The 11542-nt window shown below is 48.1% G+C and overlaps 1 protein-coding gene across 1 annotated transcript in view; it reads left to right on the top strand.

Annotated features, from left to right (window-relative positions):
- The first annotated feature begins 413 nt into the window (after window positions 1-413).
- Window positions 414-11542, top strand: part of ZFHX3 (zinc finger homeobox 3) — a 244718-nt gene continuing 233589 nt past the window's right edge. The window contains 1 exon segment of the mRNA XM_077756375.1: window positions 414-449. The gene's annotated coding sequence lies outside the window, so the exon portion shown is untranslated.

The following is an 11542-nucleotide window of genomic DNA, read 5'->3' as shown; positions in this document are numbered from 1 at the left end:
AGAGAGGGGTCAGCGCCTGGGAAGGACTGGGCTTTGTTCCCGNCGCGTGCCCGCGTGTCCCCGTGTCCCCGCGGGCGCGGCCGCCACCGAGTACCCGGCCTGCGCCCGGCACGACTGTAGATGTCAGGCTTTGCCCGGGGAGCCGAGCGGCGGCGGGGCTGNGTGATTCCCCGCCCCGCCCCGGGGACCCTCCCTCCCGGGGAGGGGCGACCGCCAGCCCCCGCCGCCGCCGCCACCATGAGCCCCCCGCGCCTGCCTGCGGCCCCCCTGCAACTAGCCAGAGCCACCTCGGAGTCCTGGGGGCGGCGGGAGGTGGGGAGAATGCCGCCCGGGGTGGGTAAGTTCGGGGCTCCGGTGCCGCTGGAATTTCCCATTGTCGAGCGCGCCGCGGCCCCCGGACCTGCGAGTGCCTCCTCCCTCCGGAGGTGTACGGAGCCTTTGTGTGCCAGGTGAGTGGAGCCTCCCTCCCCAGCCGGCCAGCCCGCCTGGTTCGCACCGCTGGCCTAGAGCGGCAGGCAGGTGCTGCAAGTCTTGGCTGAACTTCCCATTCTCTTGGGGCATGTGGGGGAAGGGCAGGCTGGATGCACTTGAACTCGTAGATTCCCATTGGAACCTACCTGGGATGAGAGTGTCTAAATTCTGCTGGTATAGAGTGAAGCCCTTCCTCTTCCCATCTTTCCTCCTCTCTCCCTCCCTTCTTCCTTATTTTGTTTTTGGATTAGTTCCTGCCTTCCGAATACTTGCGGTGCTAGTGTCTTTTAAAAGTTTGGGTTCCTCCGCCTTAAAATACGCCCTTTTCAAGCATAAGAGAAGTCACTGGTCAGTTTGAAACAATGCGAAGAATGTGCTTATTGTGGAGTAATTAAAGGGAGAATCAGAGGTTTCAGTTGGAAGGCACCTTTGGAGATCCACTTGCCCACCCTCTAATTTTAGTTTGTTCGCACTCTGGAAAAACATTTACGTGGGGGAGAGGGGTGGAGGAGAGGGAGAGCTGTGATGTTTGTCCTGTTAAAGGAGAAAGATTACCCAAGTTAGGTCAATTGGGGGGGTGGGGGGAGTAATCACTGTAGACTTATAGAGGGAAAAGAACTTTCTGGAAAATGGTCTTTTCTGCTTTGGACATACCTGTATTATAAGAATACTAAAACACCTGGAGGGCAAAGACCATCACTCGTGCCTGGTGTATTATAGGAATGCATTTCCTGGCTTAGTGGCCCACGGTCTATAAACTGGTTTAAATGAAACACACGAGCAGGTGAATCCAGGAGGGTCCTCACTGCTCCCACCCCCTGTTTGTGTCACTTAACAGGCTTGGAAGACTCTGAAAGCCACTGATAGATAAGCTCAGAGAGATTAGACGGCCTCACTTGGGCACAGGGAGGGAGAAGGCCTTTCCCCCTGGGGCTGGGGCCTGCTTCGTGGAATGTATACAGGCAAAGCAAGGAAAACATACTTAAGCCTTGAAGGTAGATAGTGAGAAAGTTACACGTCATCTTATTTCATCCGATGCTTTGAGATCCTTGGAGACAAGTCACTAAATAAATAGAGTATAATTTAAAGCTTGCTCCTGCTAGCTGGGGAACTTTGTTACTTTGCCATCAAGCAGCAGGTGCGAGTGTGCAGAGTTAGCCCCTTGAGTCCCCTCATTCCTAAATTCAGGAGGTGTCAAACCTTCATGTTCTTTTAATGGCTGTGGTTTCTGGATAGGTTTCAAGGGGAAACCCTAAAAATCATGAGTTCCAGGAGGCTGGGCTGGAGAAGGAAGCCCAAGTGCTGGGGGAGAGACTGCGTTTGAGAGGAAAACAGACACCTTCCGAGGTAACCTGATTGAGAGAGGCCAAGGCCAGAACGTGGCCTGTTCCTAGTTTGCAGAATAGCCACTGGCGGCCTGAGATTCTGAATCCTTCTCTTTACCCAACCCAAACACAAAAAGCAATTAGGGGATAGAGGTGGGGTATGTGGGAGGTCAGGAGTCCACTGTTCTAAATAATTTAAGGGTTTCAGGAAACGAGTCATTGGAGAGAGGTGCGTACCTGGGTGTTTGCACACCTGTATTTTTGTGCATTATATTTTGCAGAGACCCCGAAGGCCCCCTTTCAGGTGGTCTGTGGCTATGAAGGCCAAGAGAAACTTTTCCTCTCACCCGTCCTTAAATTACAGGACTAAGGAGATTGTCTGCACTTCGTTTCTAGCATGTGTGCAGAGAGCGTGTGAGTGCCTCTCAGAATGGGCTGGGGTCATACTTTGCTCTTTTATTTAATTGCCCAAGTGTTATTTAACAACACGGGGCAGAGGCAGAAGCAAGCACTTTTACACTTTAAAATCAGCCCTTTTGGAATCACAAGGAATTAAATGACTTGGAGACCTTCTGTCTTTATGACATGGGTCACCTCCCTCTCCCAGCTCTTTTTTGAAATGGCTGCACTTTCTATGGGATAGAACTGCTGTTTTCCAGTTCTCCTGAAAACAGTTTTGATGGACAGGAAACTATTGAGAAATGCTTGGTAACTCTTCCAAAATTAAAAAAAAAAAAAAATCTGAGCTGCTTTCCCAACCACCTGAAACTTTAATTTTGGTTTCTTCCCTTCCGTCTTTTATTTGTACAAATGAATACTCAGGGAAGGTGGAAAGGACCCAAATAAAACAGCACTCTCAGCAGGCCTCTGTTTGGCTCATCCCAACAGGACAGTGAAGTGCCTCCCTTCTTGCTTCTTTGGGATCGGATTTAACTGCCATGTAAACTCCGTGCCAATGGACTGCCCAGTGGCAAGGAGTTAGAATAAGCGAGATTTCAGTTTTCATCATTATGACTTTAAATGATGATTACTAGACACTCCCAGGACAGGCCTGGCTCACCTTGGATGGCCCAAAGGTTGTTAGTTCATTAGAATAAATCTGTGATTGCCGAATGTTAGCAAAGTATTACCTGGGGCTAGTGATGATTTAGCCTGTTTTTTTCAGTTCTGGTCACAAGCGGTATGCATGGAGTCCTTATTGTCACTATGTATTGTTGGACAAACAGACAATGGAGCCTTCTTTTTTTTTTTTTCTTTTTTTTTACTTCTAAAGTGTGAGTGTGAGACCTTGGAAATACTTGGGTCCAAAGTGGACCCTTACCTAAGAAATTAACTTGTAGATTTACAACAGCCTCATTAACATGAACACATAAATATTTAGGTGACTAAGCAGCACTTTGTAAAAGCGTTAAGTAACTGCTCTCTCCCTAGAAGGGAAGGTGACTTGTTACACTCACTTTTTAGATATTCCAATTTGCTTCTTAACCTGAAACGTTTAGCTTCATCTTACAGGGGACACAACAGAGGTAGTGATTCTGGCCCGAAGAAACTTGAAGCTTCACCTCTCGCTTGCCAGTATTACAGGGATAATACACCTGACTCTGTAGCCTCCACAAATACAGTATGTGCTGTGGTTTATACTCTCAGTTGTTATTAGAATGGTTGCTCTCTCTTAGCCTGCCCTATTTCTGTAATGCTTGGGCCTGTTGCCTACTCTGGTTCCCAAGGCTGGTGTAATTAACCAGGATGGGGGCGGTACCATATAAACACAACAGGAAGGCAGATTCCATTACAGTGAACTTCATAGGGGTATCCCAATGCTCTGGTATGAGAATTTGGTTGTAATGGTGATTGCCTGAAATCACAGCACCGCCCAGAACCATCATCCTCTGCCTGGGGATGCAGCTTCTAAAAGCTGCAGTCAAGGAAATCGGGACCCAGTTGTAATAGAATCCAGGCAAGGGAGTGCCTTTGCAGGAGCTAGTCTTAATCAGATTTTAAAGGATGCCTTTTCTGTCCAAAGTACAGCGTCCCAAGTCTGTAGGCCGCTCAAATTGAGAAATATACAGAAGCTGAGATTGAGTCAAATTGCCCCAAGAGAGGAACTGTGGCAGAAATCTTGGCTCATTGGCAAGCCTCTTGCAAAGTCCAGATTAAGGAGAAAAAGTACAAAATCAACAACTGTCAGATTTCCTTTCTATATGATTTAATGTTGGCTGCTAGATTGTCACTTTGCACATGTTGGAAGAGAACAATCAGATGTTAGAGGGTCCCTTCCCCCAACATAGTAAATGACTCCTGTATGGACAGGAGCTGGGAAACTGACAGCAGCTTTGTGTGGAAACTTCACAAGCAGTGAGATAACTTGAATGGTGTGTGTGTGTGTGTGTGTTTCCTGGTTTTCATTCTTTANTGGTGTGTGTGTGTGTGTGTGTGTGTGTGTGTGTGTGTGTGTTTCCTGGTTTTCATTCTTTGGGGCAGGGTTGGCTGGTGAGGAGGAGGCAGTGAGTGGTCTCCCAGTGATGGGTGTGTTTCTAGAGAGTTCTTTGCCCATGGAAGGTGCCTTTGATTCTTACTTACAACTTTTAAAGATGGTTTCTTTTTCATTGATGTTTCTTCTCTTTCACTGTTAATTGCTTGGAGTTTCTTGCTTTTGCAAGGATAAGGGTGTGAATAAAAAGGGGAAAAGAGAGAGAGTTTGCTAGGTGACAAATTTGGCTTCATTTCAGGGTAAGACTTCTGTTTTGTTGGTTGTAACCCCAGACAGGGCCTCTTAGCAAAATGCCTGGGCTTAATCTGCCTTTTGGGTGAGCCCTTCTCCCTTCCCATGGGAGGGCCATCACGCAGTCATGTCAACACGAGGATTAATGCATGGGGGTTTTGGTGCACCGTTCCAGAGAGGCCTCAGCCGGCCTCCTGTGTCCTGGGGGTGGGGAATGGAGAGCTTACGTGGTGCAGCTGTTCGTGCTTTGAATTTTGTGCCACCCCCAAGGTTTCCCCATCCTCTTCTCTACCTGAAGTGGGATTGAGGCTTCCGGAGAAGGGAGGAGTGGATGGACAAACATGGACTCCCCTCCCACTCCCTGCTCTCTCTCTCTGGGTGTTGCTGGTTTGGGACCAAAGCCATCAGAAACCTCTATGCAGACCACTCTTGGTGAAGATGGGGAGGGGCCAGCATCCCTCTCCCCTTCTCTTCTGCGAATCACATAATGGCCTTAAAGGCTTTCTGAAATGATTATCTTGTCTTTAATTTTAAGTGGCTCTTTTGGGGCAACATTTGGGAGTTTATGGAGTATCTTCAGTCATCTGTACGGAGACTCTGAACTGGGAAAACTGGCTCCGTTGGACTCTGTGAAAAGACAGTGGAATTTTCATCTGCTGCCGATTTCACGCACTGTCCTGAAAGTGATTTTGGCCACAAACCTTTGATCTGGGAGTGAGACAGCCCCCACCTCACGCTTCTGGGGGCAGCAGTTGGCGATTGCTCAGACCTCCCTGCTCTGTGTATGTGAGAAAGTGTGTGCTGGTGTTAACGTGTGTGTGTGTGTGTGTGTGTGTGTGAGAGCAATAGCCAAAGAGAAGGGCTGAGTAGTGGGGTGACTAGGGTCTAAGGCATGGTGAGGGCTTGTAGACTAGGAGGGCACAGTGTGTAGACTTGCTGAGGGGTAAGAAGGGTTGAACAACTTGGAGATTTCGGTGGGAGGGGGGATGGACAAAAACAATTCTTCTGGTTTCTTGGTTGTGCCCAATTTCATCCAGGAATGTGCCTGGAGAAAAATGTTTCTGAGCGTGTTGGTTGAGCTAGATTTTGAATGAGGGCTGTAGCCTGTGCATGTCTCTGTTGTGGGCTCTGCATTTCAGTATGAAACTTGCAGTTGACAGGCAGCTGTACGCCTTCTCACTCGAATCTCCTTAGTGGAGAGGCTGGAGCCAGATTAGCTCAGGGAAGAAAAGACCAAGGGGCTTAATTTGATATTCGATTTCAGCCCTGCAGCCCCCCCACCCCCCAGTCATATAAGTGCCTGTTCAAATATGGAAGTCTCCCTTCAGTGTATAAAAAGCTCTTTTCAAAAGAGTTTTGACTCCTGTAAGTCTTTAAAAAGTACATATGTGTAGACGTGAACTTACTTGCTTCCCACACTTAACGGTCTCTGAGTGGCCTGTTTTGGACAACTTCGTCTTCCTGACATTTGTGTCCAGTGAAAATGTGCTAAAAAACACGTGTGTGCTTTTTTTCTCCTTCTCAGCAACTTTTCCTTCTTCTTCTTCTTTTTTCCCCTTTTAAACAGTTTTTCTTAACTGCTCAAGAAACAATGCAAGCCTCTTCCACCATTTCAGGCCCTGCTTCCTAAAATGCTCTTTGGCTCAGGGCCTTGGTTCTTAATGTACATTTGGCTTGTAGGGGGAGTGGTTTTTGCTTCCTTGTAACAGCTCTGTGTTTCTCCGTGGGACATCTGCATCTTTGCTAAAGCGTCAAGTCAACTTTTGGACACTTAAGAAGCCTGGATTCAGTGTGTATTAGGAGGTTGATCTCATTGCTGAAATGACTTTTAAAAAAAATTTTTTTTAATGTTTTATTTACTTCTGAGAGAGAGAGACAGCGTCAGAAGGGGAGGGTCAGAGAGAGAGGGAGAAATAGAATCTGAAACAGGCTCCAGGCTCTGAGCTAGCTGTCAGCACAGAGCCTGACGTGGGGCTCAAACCCACGAACCGTGAGATCATGACCTGAGCCGAAGTTGGACACGTAACCGACTGAACCACCCACGCGCCCCAGAAATGACTATTTTTTAAACATCACCTCTGTCCTGGCAGATTCTTGAATGATGTCACTTTCATATTTGATACATAGTTATTGCCAGGGGACAGGCATTGATAAAGACTTTCTATCTGTATCCCTGACTGTACAAACACTTGTTACCTGGGCCGAACTGGCTTACTTTTAAAATGGAGTTCCAGGCAGAGAATGGCAGTAGCGAAAATAACAGGGGTTTCCTGCTCCCACCCCCCAATGTTTTCAAAGAAGAAGTTGAGGCTGGTTTTTCCTCCTAAAGTTATGAAGCCCAGAGGTAGAGGTGTCTTTAGGGAAAGCGGAGAACTCCTACATTTTGGGAAAGGACAGTCCGTTTATTTTGCCCTTGCTGGGCAAGCTGTAACAGTTGTCCAGACAGAGGAGAAATTGGCTGATAGAGGAAATCCTGGTGCAGACTCCCAAGTGTCTGCTTCGGGGGAGGTGCGCTCTTCCTCACTGGTGCAGAGAATTCTAAAATAAAACTGGGGAGACATCAGTTTAGGACAAGAGAGTGGCTTATGAATCAGCCCTTAAAATGGGCATTCTGGTGTTCACACTCAGTGTTGTGGGAGAAGCAGAGATGAACCTGCTTTTTTGGGAAGCTGGCTCTTATTCATCTCTTTACTTGAGCCCAGACCCTGCTGCTGGGGTCATAGGCCTGAGGCCCAGTTCTGGTCCGGCCCCACTCTGTGACTGTGGACCCATCACGTAAGCTTTCTGAGTCTTACCTCTTTCATCTGTAAAATGGGCACAAGACACACTTCCCATTTTTAGTGCGGAGTCGATTCAGCCGAAAACAGGCTTCACAGCACTCAGCATATTGAGTAGCCTCTCCACAAATGATAGTTCCCATCCCCACATCCTTTTCCTTTGTATTTCTTTTGCTGCTGCTGCCGGCCTCTGCTACCTTTTGTTTCCCAGCACCCAGGAAGGAATAAACTCAAAGGTCCAGCGTTCCTTTGGCTCTGCCCTTATGGACTGGGAATAAGGCCAATTCTTTTTGACATCCTGCAACTAACTGCGTTGAGGAGTGAAATAGACACAGTGTCCTCATCCTCCCTGGCCCTCCCCTCACGTGCCCCCCACCCTGCCCCCTGAAGCTGGCAGGCGGCCTTCTAAGTGAGCAGCCCACTCAATGACCCACCTAGAGAGGCCTTCCCGGGCTGGCTTGTATATGCTAATAGGCCTGACTTGTCCTGGCTTGTTTGTAGTGATTTGTGGAGGCATTTATATGCAAATACTATCAACTTGCTGAGTTAATTATCATGTGCCTCCCCCCCACCCCCCCTTCCTGCTATGCCTCCCAGCCTGGCTCTGCGAATGGGGCTGTTCTCATTCATCCCTGCGCTCTTCCTGTCTCGGCCTCCTCCGTCCTTTGCCCAGTTCCCTTCCTGTCCCTGCAGGCCTGATCACAGCTCCTTGCTGCCCTGTCGCCCATCCCTGGAACCTCTGTAGTCAAGGGCGGGCATGCGGGTGGCTGGCCCAGTCGGCAGCCTCCGTGAATGGTGTCCCTTTGCATGCAGGGCAGTCTGGTTTACGTTGCTCTGAGCCTTATTTTTTTATTTCTTATTTTTTAAAGTTTATTTATTTATTTTTAGAGAGACAGAGATAGCACGAGTGGGGGAAGGGTAGGGACAGACAGGGAGAGAGAATCCCAAGCAGGCTCCAAGCTGTGAGCGTAAAGACCGACTCGAGGCTCAAACCCACAAAACCACGAGACCATGACCTGAGCCAAAAACCAAGAGTCAGATGCTTAACCGAGTGAGCCACCCAGGCGCCCCTGCTCTGGGCTTTAAACCCCGTTTTTTACCCACTAGCTAGAAAAAAAGAGCTACCCAGACCTCTCAACCCTTGACTCAGTCCTCAGTCTGGTGAGAGAGTGACTGTTGTTTTAACATTATTATTATTATTATTTTCATTTGCCCACATTGTTGATACCACTCAATTTTGTTACCACTTCCGAGCCTGCAGAGAAACCATTTTGCGAAGGAATGTCCCCTCCAGACCTCTGCCCCTGGAAATCTGAGTATTGAAATGTGCTTGAGTTGACCTCAGTTCTGGTTGCTTCGTGCTTGTATGTGGGCGGTGTTGACACTTGGGGTTGGCTCATTCTTTGTTGGGCGAGCTGTCCCTGACTTCTCCTGGCTGGTATCGTGCTCATTCCTACCCGCAAACAAAAATGTCTACAGGAATTGCCCACCGTCTGTTGGGAAGGCAGAATCACCCCAGGTTGAGAACCACTGGGACAGAGATTGCATTCGTTTCTCTGGGATAACAAGATGGCGGATTCTGGCTTCCTACTCCAAGGTAGACATGTTGACCAGCCTCTGAGCTTGGGCTTTGACCCAGTGGATGTCAGGTGTTCCCATTTGCTTTATTTTATGGTCTTCTCAGCTTTTAAAAATTAAGACCCTTTCATTCTAGGGGGTGGTAATGGGTTCGTGTTTGAGGCTCTGTCATTTTTGTCCTGTTGAGTGCTGTCCTGTAGAAATAGAACTCAAGCCCTATTGATAGTTGTACATTTTCTACTAGTGGCATTAAGAAAAAGTACAAAGAAGGGAACCTTGGTGGCTCAGTTGGTTAAGCTTCCAACTTCGGCTCAGGTCATGATCTCACGGCTCATGAGTTTGAGCCCCGTATCGGGCTCTGTGCTGACAGCTCAGAGCCTGGAGCCGGCTTTGGATTCTGTGTCTCTACCTCTCTTGACCCCTTTCCTGTTCATATTCTCTCTCTCTCTCTTTCTCTCCCTCTCTCTCTCTCTTTCACACACCCACACACAAATAAATGTTAAAAAAAAAAAAGTAAAAAGCAGGCGGAATTAAGTTTAAAATATATTTTATGGGATACACAGTATTGCCATGATCTCCTTGTTTCAGCAGTTGGGACTCACCATATTTCCAGTGCTCAGGAGGGAGTCCTGTGTGGCTAGAAGCTCTGCTATTGGACAGCTCAACAATGGTGGTGGCCACCATATTGGACAGCTCAGCAACATCTAGGATGATTGCAGCCGTTTTTAGCCCTGAAATCAAGCCATTTTCTATTGAGTCTGGGAGAAAGTTTTTTTTTCTTCTTCCTACCAAAAAAAAAAAAAAAAAAAAAGGTTTTATGTTTATTCTCTGAAAAAGTAGGGCCTTGACTGAACAGCTGTAGCCAGGGAGCTGGGCCTCTAATCTCTGGGGGAAGCTCCCTCAGCCTCCGTGGAGGAGGCCCTCTAGGCAGTACCCTGGGCCCTGTAAGGAGGGTAAATATTCCGAGGCCTCAATGTACTCTCTCACACCGCACAGACTAATGGTTTGGGTTAATTTTGTGTACAAGGTCCCTTTTGTTGGAGAAGGGGGTGAAAGTCCGCAGCTGTGACCGGAAACAGGGCAAGGGCCTACTGGGATGACCTTGTTTTGGAAAGTCTAATGGAACCCTAATGGCAGAGATCTAAGACGGGTGATGTATGTGTGTGTTTGACTGGGCCTGAAGATAAGGTGAAGAGTATTTTAAAAGTTACTTTAGTGCAACCTCCCAGATAATCTAGGCCTGGGGCCAGTTAGAATTTATGGTGAGCTGGTAGTCAGGCCTGTGTGTTGGCCTCGTTTTATCTTTTGAGTCCAGGCTGTCGCTCAACTGGTGGTGCTCTGTTTGTTTATCATTTTTTTTTTTTTTTGGAGGGGTCCTGTGGGGGCTGATCAGATTTTTCAGTGAAGCATAAGGACATGTTATAAGGCACCAAGAGCTGTGTGTATTTCTGCTGCTGAGTGCCCTGGGACGCCTCATCCCTAGCTGTCCCTAATAATACCGGGTGCTGGGGTGTTGCCCCGTAGAGTCTCCAGAAGCCTGGCCTGCAGGGCCACACCTCCCACAGTGGCACAAGCCTGCCAAAAGTGCGAGCTGGGGAGGTGTGGAGGCCTTAATATAGCTCCAACCCCTAGGTTTCTTTCATCTCTGAGGTCAGCCTTTTCCTGTTGCCTCTCCAGTTAGTGAAACAGCGTCTCTGGGCTGCCCGGCACACCCAGCACACTTTCCTACTAGGCAGGACAGCGGTGTGGTGTATGTGTGTGTGTGTGGGGGGGGGGGTTGGGATGAATAGTGGTAATCGTCTGTCACCCGTGGCATCCTTGCGGCCCTACGTTGAGGCTTTCCCAAAACACCGCCCTTCTTCCGGCTTAAAGAGATCCTGAAGTTTACAAAGTCGCCACGATTTGATTGATGCGTTTGAACAGCGACGGGATGCTCACCTTCCTACCCCAGTATTCCCTAGGAAGCACCTGCACCACAGAATACTCCCCAGCTTTGTTCTTCAGCTCCCGGGGACTTTGCTTTTAATAATACATTTTATAACCGGGTGGTGGCATTCGGCTGTTGTTAAATCTTGCATGGTTTCTTATTTGCAGTTTGACAAGGTATAGTTTTTTTGGAGGGGTGTCTTTTCTTGAGGGGCAGTAAAGGATAAAATGGGAAGTTTTTCTGAGTTTTGGACTTTAGGTCTTCAGAAATAACTTCTTTATTGATAGATGGGAGTAGGTTTACAGATACCTCTTTTTTTCTTGTTTGGAGAGTGGGGGATGTGGTTTAAGGCTCCTCAGACTTTTCACTTTACCTATCCCGTAAGCCACTGCCATCTGCTTTTAAAAAATTTATTTTTTCATTTTAAATCCTCAAAGACAAAGGGACCTGGAAGCTCAGACCTGTCCTGCCACATTCCTGAGTAATTTGGTTTTGATTAACCCAAGGAGAAAAGTTGGTTTCTCCTAGCGACCGAGGGGATCAAAGCACAAGGGGGGGGGCAGTTCCCCTAATACACGTAGTCCCCCTCCCTCCCGCCTCCTGCCGCCCGCTCCCCCTCCCTGGCCTTTTCAACCTCCCCCTCTTTAGAAAGCCTGAGCAGGAGTTATTTCCACTCTCTGACTCTCACAGAGGTGGAAGTGTATCATAGAGCTTTGGATGGACAGACCAGGGAGAACTCCCC

Source organism: Crocuta crocuta, unplaced genomic scaffold, assembly GCF_008692635.1.
Source record: "Crocuta crocuta isolate KB4526 unplaced genomic scaffold, BGI_CrCroc_1.0 scaffold388, whole genome shotgun sequence".
In the NCBI taxonomy this organism is placed as follows: Eukaryota; Metazoa; Chordata; class Mammalia; order Carnivora; family Hyaenidae; genus Crocuta; species Crocuta crocuta.
The sequence above is the reverse complement of the archived record's forward strand: the minus strand, read 5'-3'. Positions and strand labels throughout refer to the sequence as shown.